The 10,773-nt window shown below is 42.5% G+C and overlaps 1 pseudogene across 1 annotated transcript; it reads right to left on the bottom strand.

Annotated features, from left to right (window-relative positions):
- Positions 1–724: 724 nt before the first annotated feature.
- LOC144604601 (tumor necrosis factor receptor superfamily member 6B-like) lies at positions 725–8,578 on the bottom strand (annotated as a pseudogene). Its single transcript, XR_013548747.1, has 4 exons — positions 8,567–8,578; positions 5,929–6,313; positions 4,004–4,198; positions 725–1,891 (listed from the first exon to the last, which is right to left on the bottom strand). The product of XR_013548747.1 is annotated as a tumor necrosis factor receptor superfamily member 6B-like (transcript).
- Between the last annotated feature and the right edge of the window lie 2,195 nt (positions 8,579–10,773).

Here is a 10,773-nt window from a genome sequence, read left to right as displayed (position 1 = left end):
GAAAGGACTAGACAAGCTAGATGCAGGAAAAATGTTCCCAATGTTGGGGGAGTGCAGAACCAAAGGTCACCGTCTAAGAATAGAGGGGAGGCCATTTAAAATTGAGGTGAGAAGAACCTCTGAGATTGTCAGCGTAAGAGCAGGGATGATCACACGTTGAGTGGGGTATAGTCAGTGATTAACACCGACTGAAAATAGATCAAGGTTGCTAAGCCAGCAGGCAATAGGGCGGCAGGGTGGCGAAGTTGTTGCCTTACAGCGCTTGCAGCACCTGAGACCTGGGTTCGATCCCGACCACAACAAGAGAGCAGCGGTAAACTACTATCCATCTCATTGATGACCCTAGGTCTATCCTTGATTGGACTTTGTTGGCTTTACATTGAACTAAACGTTATTCCTTTATCATGTATCTGTACACTGTAAATGGATCAATCGTAATCATGTATTGTCTTTCTGCCGACTGATAGCACGCAACAAAAGCTTTTCACTGTGCCTCGGTGCACGTGACAATAAACTTAACTGAACTGAACTAAGTATACCAATCGCTGGCTTTCTCAGCTAAAGTTTGAATTTAATCTGAACCCGTTTCGGTTGAAGAAAACAAGTCAAGACACAGAAAGCAGCATACTTTCGAATTCCTTTAAAGGTTTATTGAAAATAAATTAAAACTTTAAAAAAACATTGGTTCGATTGAAACATAATCCATATGAAATAACGTAGCATGTAATGTTCCCAAAACCTATTTGAAATTAGCGACTGTAAAATATCATGTGCTGATAGTTCCTTTGCAACTTCAGACTTCGTTAACACTTAGTTGTAACGATGTCTTCTCCCATTTCTTTGTCATGGAGTATCACTCGTTCAAAGCCATCACTGGAAGAAGCTTGTTCCTGGTGATGAATAGGCTATCAGTCCAGTCCAGGTTGAACTCAAATTGCCCCAATACATCTTTATGATAGCACAAAGAATCACACTTGCAACAATAAATATTTCTTGCTAGCACCATCTGTGTGCAAGGAAGTTCCTATAATTCCATGATTTGCTGGATTCAATTAGACTGTGTTCGCAATTTTCACAGAAACTTCGTCAACATTTCATACCACTGGGTGGCGCCCACAATGGCTGACTTCGCCAACTATCTCGTCCCTTATGTATGTTTTAGTATTCTTTAGCTTATTTATGTGGGGGTTGGGGGGGGGGGGGGGGGGAGTGTTGGGGGAAACTTTTTTTTAATCTCCATATTTTCCTGCCCCCCCTCCCCAAGTTTTGTCTGAAATATTTTACAACTCTCTGCTAGAAAGTCGCACAAACTGCAGTATTTGTCTCTTGATTCTTGACTCTCTTGAAACTACAAACCCCGCCACTGTGAGCTGCTGTGTAAGCTGCTGCACAGACTTGCAGGATTGACAGCAAAAGTGGGAAACCAAGTTTGTTTTTGCCTTTCTCTCCCTTGCATCTAACAATGGCCAATAAACGAACTGGAACCTGGAATAAAATAAAAACCCTCTTTCAACGTACAATTTCCTAATACCTTGTCCTTAAACACACTGCTTTTGGGGACCATTCAGGGCGAATGACTAAATATGACCTTAACTGACACCTCACCAAAAACGACTTTGGACCTTTGCTACGACATTATTCAACTTTGCTCTTTCAAGTATTAAGATCATCAACTCTGCAACAGGCAGATTTGACGATTGACTGTTGACAGTTTCTTTCCATTTCATCAGAAGAGGATATAACTTTGCATACATCATATCCCTGTTCCCTTTTGACATTTCCTTAAGTAATTTATGAACATTTTCAGTAGTAAGAGGACGAAGAAGCCTTTTGAGTTTTCTTCTTGCGATCTTCTGATGTGCCACAAACTGAATAAGTGCATCATCACACGCTGTTGAAGGAGAGAAAAAAACATAATTTTACTTTTTATTAGACACCCTGTGTTGGTTTTTAGCAGTAACATTAAATCTTATGCTTTTTTTTTCCATTAATCACAAAAAAAACAATAACATCTTACTTGAACTGTAAACTCCAGACACGTTAGAGAGGTAATATAATGTAATAATGTACTATATAGATTAGTTGCAATAATTCCCATGTTAAGTGTATGAAGTTAGTTTAACTTGGCATCAGTTTCAGCATAGACATTATCAGGTCAGAAGTGATAGGAGCAGAATTAGGCCATTCCGCCCATCAAGTCTACTCTGCCATTCAGTCATAATCGATCTCTTCCCCTCTGGCCCCATTCTCCTGCCTTCTTCCCATAACCCCTGACACCCATACTAATCAAGAATCTGTCTATCTCTGCCTTAGAAATATCCATTGACTTGGCGTCCACAGCCTTCTGTGGCAAAGAATTCCATAGTTTCACCACCCTCTGACTAAAGAAATTCCTCCTTATCCCCTTCCTAAAGGAACCTTTATTTCTGAGGCTGTGATCGCTAGTCCAACTAGTGGAAACACCCTCTCCACATCCACTCTATCCAAGCCTTTCACTATTTGGTATGTTTCAATGAGGTCCCCCCTCTTCTCCCAAACTCCAGTGAGTACAGGCCCAGTGCCGTTAAATGCTCATCGTATGTTAATCCACTCATGCCTGGGACTCATCCCACTCAGTCAATTTACAGAAGCAAATTAACCTACAAACTTGCACGTCTTTGGAAAGTGGGAGGAAACCAGAGCACCTGGAGAGAAACCCACGTGGTCACAGGCAGAACATAAAACTCCGTACAGACAGCACCGTGATTAGGATGGAACCCGGGTCTCTGGTGCTGTAAGGCAGCAGCTCGACCACTGTGCAACCGTGTCAATTGGTTACTGCATTTCATACATTTCCATGATTTAACTGTGCAATACATCAATTCACATTTATTATTGTTACGTGTACCGAGCTTTGAAAAGCTTTGTTTTGCATGCTATCCACTCATATCAAATGATACGATACATAATTTAATCGACAAATTCAGGTCCAATGGGTAGAGCAAAGGGGAAGATATAGAGTGCAGAATGCCGTTTATATTCTTTCATGTTATAAACAGACATAATTAGTTAATTGTAAAGAACTTTGGGTCATCAAAAAATGTGTAATATAATGTGTAATATTTGAACAGGTACATGGATAGGACAGGTTTAGAGGGATATGGGCCAAACGCAGGCAGGTGGGACTAGTGTAGATGGGGCATGTTGATTAGCGTGGGGAAGTTGGGCCAAAGGGCCTGTTTCCACGCTGTGTGAATCTATGACTATAAAAACACGAATTACATTTCTAATGCCATAAAATGTACTACTTAAAATAAAGTTGCAACATTAAGATAAGTGATCAAAAAATGCCTGTATTGGATCGTTAAACTGTTCACACCAGTAGCTGCTTAATCTGATTAGCAAGCAACTATTTCCGTCTCATTTGGCTCAGAGAAAGGTTTGCAAATGTGCTTGGTTATCCGTGAATTATTACTCTTTCATGGATTTTCTGAACAACAGTAAAGTGCTGCATTTATCTGTGAAATAAGGCCTGATTGTATTCATGTATAGTCGTTTCTTTGACTGGATAGCACACAAATAAAGCTTTTCATGTATCTCCATACACTTGTGAATAATAAAAAGTAAGCTGAACTAAACAACATTAAACTAAGCTAAACTAAACTAAACTGCACACAGCTCTCCAATGAGATTGGTATGAATGAATGAATGAATGAATGAATGAATGAATGAATGAATGAATGAATGAATGAATGAATGCTTTGTTGTCGCATGTGACAAGTCACAGTGAAATTCTTTGTTTCAAGGTATGCAAAGAGTCACCACATAAAGGGCGCCAACAAAGTTACAAAGTATCCCAAGCCAGGTCGTACCTTTCTTCTCTCCCCCCCCCCCCATGCCGGGTCCTCCTTTGTCCTAATTTCCCAATTATTTATTCTGATTCACGAAATATAATTCATAAAACATATATGTTAATATTTAGTGATTGTATTGTAGTTACCATACAAAAAAAAACTTTACGCACCTGTGTTTCTGACAGATGGTCGAACATATTTCTTGCAGGAGGTACACAGGGTGTCGTGGTAAAGGTTACCTGGAACATTGACCACTAAACCATCAGTGCACTTTGTGTGTGCAATGCAGTGATCCGTACTAGAGATTGTTGGAGAGAAAAAGCCACTGGGACATTCCGCACACGTTGAATCGCGATAATGGGTTCCTAGAAAACACAAATTCCAAGGGTTCAGTTAAAATTCATGGACAATGCCACGTAGGAATTTTATCCAAAAAAGAACTTTCAGAGAATAAAATATATATACAAAAGAAAACTGTGCATAAATATTCATACATTCATAGAAACATAGAAAATAGGTGCAGGAGTAGGCCATTCGGCCCATCGAGCCTGCACCGCCATTCAATATGATCATGGCTGATCATCCAACTCAGTATCCCATACCTGCCTTCTCTCCATACCCCCTGATCCCTTTAGCCACAAGGGCCACATCTAACTCCCTCTTAAATATAGCCAATGAACTGGCCTCAACTACCTTCTGTGGCAGAGAATTCCACAGATTCACCACTCTCTGTGTGAAAAAAAACGTTCTCATCTCGGTCCTAAAAGACTTCCCCCTTATCCTTAAACTGTGACCCCTTGTTCTGGACTTCCCCAACATCGGGAACAATCTTCCTGCATCTAGCCTGTCCAACCCCTTAAGAATTTTGTAATTGTGTATTCACTACACATTCAATAGCATCATACTCAGCAAAACACCTATACCACTCATGTGGCCCCTGGGGTGATATCCCTGCCCCAGACCTTGATGGTCTCCACCGGACTCTATCCCTCAATGTCCAGCAGCAGAGGAACCCTCGACTGTGGTCCTCCCCCAGAGAGTCTAGATGTTGGCTGCACCGAGCTTCAGTGCCTCCCTCAGCACGTACTCCTGCTGTCTGGATCGGGCCTGTCGGCAATATTTCCCGACAGACATCTCACTCTGCTGGGACACCAACAAGTTTTGGCCAGACCAAAGACCGTCCTTCACCGAGTTGATGGTCTTCCAGCAAGTGTGTCCCTTGAAACAGTCGGTGAATCAGAGAGTGCTCTGTTATGGAACTGTTCGGGATGAACTATGGAAATGCAGATGCTATTGAATGCAATATACATGGTATTGTGGAGTTTAACATTTTTGCCCAGAAATAATCGATTTCCTGTCTATGATGAATTTAGAAACCCGATTAATTTTCAAACAAAGTAGAATAAAAGCAAATAAAATAGTGGGACACTTGTTTGAGAATTATCTCCTACATGCCAACCTCTTAAAATGTCCTTTCATTAAATGAAACATTATATTAGTGGTTGAAATGACAGCCAAATTCAGCTTTGTTACTGAGAATACATAAACGGTTACTTTGAACTAACTTCATCAGTCGAACTATTTATTTCATTCTCTGGTTCAGGATAACTTCACCAGCACACAATCTTCCCAATTTCCCACTCATCTGGAATTAGTGTGCTGCACATATTGTAGTTTAGGCACAAAATGATGGAGTAACTTAGCGGGTCAGGCAGCAAGTCTCATACCTTTTCACACCTCTAGTTTCCCCTCTCCCCTGACTCTCAGTCTGAAGAGATGTTCAGACCCGAAACGTCACCTGTTTCTTTTCTCAAGAGATGCTGCCTGACCTGCTGAGTGACTTCAGCATGTTTGCATCTGTCTTCGGTGTAAGCCAGCATCTGCAGCTCCTTTCTATTCATATTTTAGTTTGGGCAAGCTTTGCAGAAAGATAAACCATGGTCTCAAGGCGATGGGTGAATAGAATAAAAATTAAGATAGACACAAATTGCTGGAGTAACTCAGCGGGACAGGCAGCATCTCTGGAGAGAAGGAATGGGTGGGGTTTCAGGTCGATACCCTTCTTCAAATTGAATATTGGAAATATTAAACGTACCTGTTATCACCACGCCGTGACCATAGGTGCATTTGGCATGTCTCTGGCAGAACTCAATCCGGAAGAAATAGTCAGTGTCGCATTGACAGACCCTGTCGTGCGAGTTGTTGCAGGGGTGAGTTTCGTGCTCATTGTATCCGCACCGGTAGCAGGCACGGCATTTTGTGTAGCGGTTCCAGTATTTAATGTATTGGTCGTTTATGCAGGGCCTGCACACTGTTCGTTGTGTGCTGGTGCACGGTGTTAGCACAACTGAACCTGGCGGGCAATGTTCACATAACAATGTCTGACCAGTATTTGGATCGGTCCATTTGTAAGTAAGCTTGCTGATCACCAACCCCGTTGAACTTGAAACGGTTTCAATCAGTACAAATACGACGAGGCACTGTGGAGGAAATAATAACCCAAAAATAATAATTACTGAAACTACCCACCATTACCATTCACAGCGTCATATCTGAAATAACTTTACTCATTTTGGTTGCCTTAACTTAGAAATGGTAACACTTAAAACTGCACCATCAGACAGACATCTACTGTAGGAAGGAACTGCAGATGCTCGCTTTACACCAAAGATAGACACAAAATGCTGGAGTAGCTCAGCAGGTCTGGCAGCACCCCTGGAGAGAAGGAATAGGTGAACTTTCGGGTCGAGATCCTTCTTCAGACCGCTGAGTTACACCAGCATTTTGTGTCGACCATCAGATCTCTATCAGCAATAAATAGATGATGGAAGCTTTTATTTGATGATGATGATGATGATACATTATTGTCACATGTACCTTAGGCAGTGTGAAATTCTGTGTTCAGTATGCACTGCACAAAGTATGCAAAGAGTCGCCACCTACAGGGCGCCGACAAAGTTACAAAAAGTATTGGCTATAGTCCAATGCTATATTGGTCCCTCTTCATTCATTCTATTTGTGAGGCATGAGGAAATGCACAGGCACGATGGGCCGAATGAACTCCTCCGCTCTCTGATTGCACAAAGTAAAATTTAAAACGTGTCTCTCTTAACTTAAATATATTAAGTTATTTATACAATCCGATTCAAGATCTCAGTAACGGGATGACTCGAATCAATCCCCGCCATGCGCGCGAACCCACAATGTTCAAAATATCAATCAATAAATGAAGCGCAAATGGATGAGTTATATGCATTTTGTAGATCTGTGTCTGGTTTCTACGAGGTCATCTTGTGGCAGCTTCTAGCTATTCTTCAGATTCGAAGAGGAGTTTGAACTTGGAGCAGCTAAGTGTTTGTACTCCATGTGTTCTGCTAATAAAGAACTTCTATACGAAGCTGAATGATTCGGTGTTTATACAGCAACAAATACTTGACACGCAGAGATTCTGAACCTTTCATCCAACTCACTGCCGTGGAAGCAAGGAACTCCAGTCGCTGGTTCAATACACACAAGGACACATGGAGCTGGAGTCTGAAGAAGGGCCTGGACCTGAAACGTCGCCTGCCCATGTTCTCCAGAGATGCTGCAAGACCCGCTGAGTTACTACAGCGCTTTGTGCCCTTTCATCTACTGGAGTAGCAGCGTTGACTGCTCGGATCAGCAGAATGTTTGGGTACATAGAGTTGCGATGTAACACTTTACAGTGTAGGACGCAATTGCCAACATTGAACTCAAAAGATTACTGTAATAACAAGGAACTACAGATGACCAAGATGTAGATACAACTGCAGATGCTGGTTTACACACAAGGACACAAAAGGCATTTAAAAATATAAAGATTGTCCAGGGGAGTGCATTTTCCAGATCCATCTTACATGGAATTCCCTTGTAAGAAGTCCAAATTATTCATATCTGCAACAATGCTCCAACTACTCAACTGAAATCACTGCAAACAACTAACAACGACCTGCACATGCTGGTTTACAAAATAAAAGTACAAAGTGTCGGTGTAACTCAGCGGGTCAGGCAGCATCTGTGGAGAACATATGCTATCCGAGGCACTTCGTCAGACTGGCTGCTATAAAGATCAATACATATCTAGCTTGAGCTGCGAATTGATTAATTGTAACTTATTTTATATGTATGTATATATATATATATATATATATATACTCACAAAATGCTGGAGTAACTCAGCAGGTCAGGCAACATCTCGGGAGAGAAGGAATGGGTGACGTTTCGGGTCGAGACCCTTCTTCAGACTGAAGAAGGGTCTCGACCCGAAACGTCACCCATTCCTTCTCTCCCGAGATGTTGCCTGACCTGCTGAGTTACTCCAGCAGTTTGTGAATAAATACCTTCGATTTGTACCAGCATCTGCAGTTATTTTCTTATATATATATATATATATATATGTAAAACAAAAAGTCTTTTGTTTTCTTATATATATATAAGAAAATAACTGCAGATGCTGGTACAAATCGAAGGTATTTATTGATAAGGTATATATATATATACGCACATACATATAAAATACGTATATATATATATATATATATACACACACACACATACATGTAACACAAGTAACAATTAATAAATATACTCATGTTTCCTCAAAATAAAACTTTCAGAGTAAAACCTTCAGCATCATTGAACAACGATCTTAGCACTGGTGCACCATAGAGTTGATGTGAAGCGAAGCTGTTTGATCTTGTATGCCACCTTACCTTGAGGATCATGCTTGCTCGCTGTGGACGCGCTCAGTTGTTGAGGGTCGAAGTTGGAAGGGCTGGTTTTATCAGCCGAATGACGCGCGGTGGGTGAGTCACTGCGATACCGGCGATGTTTCCGAAGGAGGAACCCCTAACGTGGAATTCCCCACGTCATCCCAGTTCTCTGGTTCATCACGGAATTATGTCTTTTTGGGAAATGTCTGGAAATTTCTTCGGTGTACTGGAAACGACGGCGAGTACGTTTAGTTTAACAAAGGAAGTAAAACGCGTGTTCAATGAACAGAGAGATCGGGACTGCTTCCAACTCAACGAACCACGGCGCTGGGTGGACAATAATGCAGGTGACTTTTTGTTTTACATTGCAAGCTCGACCCAAGTTTGCAGATAATGGAATTGATACTGAAAGCATCAAAGTGGTGGCGTTTACAATGGTCAAGGTTCATCCAAACTCCAGTGAGAAAGTAAAGGATGATTGATGTTCGCATGGATACTTTGTGTGGTTATGAATCATCTTTGATCAAACCCTCTCCTTCGACAAACACATCACAAAGACAGCCTTCTTCCACCTCAAAAACATTGCCCGTCTCCGTCCATCCCTCTCCTCCACAGCTGCAGAACCCCTCATCCACGCCTTCATCACCTCCCGTCTGGACTACTGCAACAGCCTCCTCTATGGCTCACCCTCAAAAATCATCAGTAAACTTCAATACATTCAAAACTCCGCTGCCCGTCTACTCACCCACTCCCCGATCCGTGACCATATCACCCCCGTCCTTTACAAACTCCACTGGCTCCCCATCCCCCAGAGAATCCAGTACAAAATCCTCCTCATGACCTACAAAGCCCTCCATAACCTGGCCCCATCCTACCTGACTGACCTCCACCACAGGCACACTCCCACCTGCACGCTCCGCTCTGCTGCTGCCAATCTCCTGTCCCCCTCCATCCGGACCAAACTCAGATCCTGGGGGGACAGGGCTTTCTCCATCGCTGCTCCCACCCTCTGGAACTCACTACCCCAAACCGTGAGAGACTCCTCCTCACTCACCACATTCAAAACATCACTGAAGTCTCACCTGTTCAGCACTGCCTTCAACCACTGACCGTCACCTCACCTTCTGTCTCCTTTTTCTGTTCGTTTACTTATTTATCTATTTATTCAATTCTCTATGTTCTAGAAATCCCTGTAAAGCGTCTTTGAGTGTTTGAAAAGCGCTATATAAATGTAATGCATTATTATTATTATTATTATGACATGTTTGTGGGACATGGACGATGGTCAACGTTGCGGCGGCCAAGGGGCTGCACAAATCCAGATGTTCACAGAAAATAAACTGTAAATGACGATGGCAGCCGTGCGGTAACAGTGGGGGGGGCAATGTGGTTGTGACCAACGTCCAACCCGGAGCGTGGCAAATTGCAGAATTGAAAGCTGAGATAAGGTACTCCCAAACTTCTTAAGGGATTGGACGGGGTAGATGCAGGAAAAATGTCCCCGATGTTGGGGGAGTCCAGAATTAGGGGGGGGGTCACAGTTCAAGAATAAAGGGTAGGCCATTTAGGACCAAGATTAGGAACATCTTTTTCACCCAGAGAGTTGTGAATCTGTGGAATTCTCTGCCACAAAAGGCAGTGGAGGCCAATTCACTGGATGTATTCAAGAGAGAGTTGGATATAGTTATTTGGGCTAACGGAATCAAGGGATTATGGGGAGAAAGCAAGAACGGGGTACTAATTCTGGATGATCAGCCGTGATCATATTGAATGGCGGTGCTGGCAGCATCTCTGGAGAGAAGGAATGGGTGACGTTTCCGGTCGATACCCTTCTTCAGACTGAGAGTCGGTGGAGAGGGAGACTAGAGACATGGAAGTGTAAGGTGTGAAAACGAGACATCAAAGGAGATGCAGCTTAAGGACAATGTAGAATAGATGTACAAGGCAGTAACAAATTTGGGGTCAATTCCATTGGACTGATCAATGGTTACTGCAGAGTTATACTTGTGGATGAGAGTTGAGAATATCAGGAGCAAGTTAAAGGAACAGTGACCCCATAGAATCACAGACACAGAACCTTCGGCCCATCTTGCCTATGTCGACCAAGGTGCCTCATCTTCACTAGTCTCACCTGCCCTCATTTGACCCATATCCCTCCAAACCTACCCTATCCATGTACCTGTCCAAATGTCTTTGAAATGTTGTTC

This window comes from Rhinoraja longicauda, chromosome 22 (assembly GCF_053455715.1).
Source record: "Rhinoraja longicauda isolate Sanriku21f chromosome 22, sRhiLon1.1, whole genome shotgun sequence".
Taxonomy (NCBI): domain Eukaryota; kingdom Metazoa; phylum Chordata; class Chondrichthyes; order Rajiformes; family Arhynchobatidae; genus Rhinoraja; species Rhinoraja longicauda.
The sequence above is the reverse complement of the archived record's forward strand: the minus strand, read 5'-3'. Positions and strand labels throughout refer to the sequence as shown.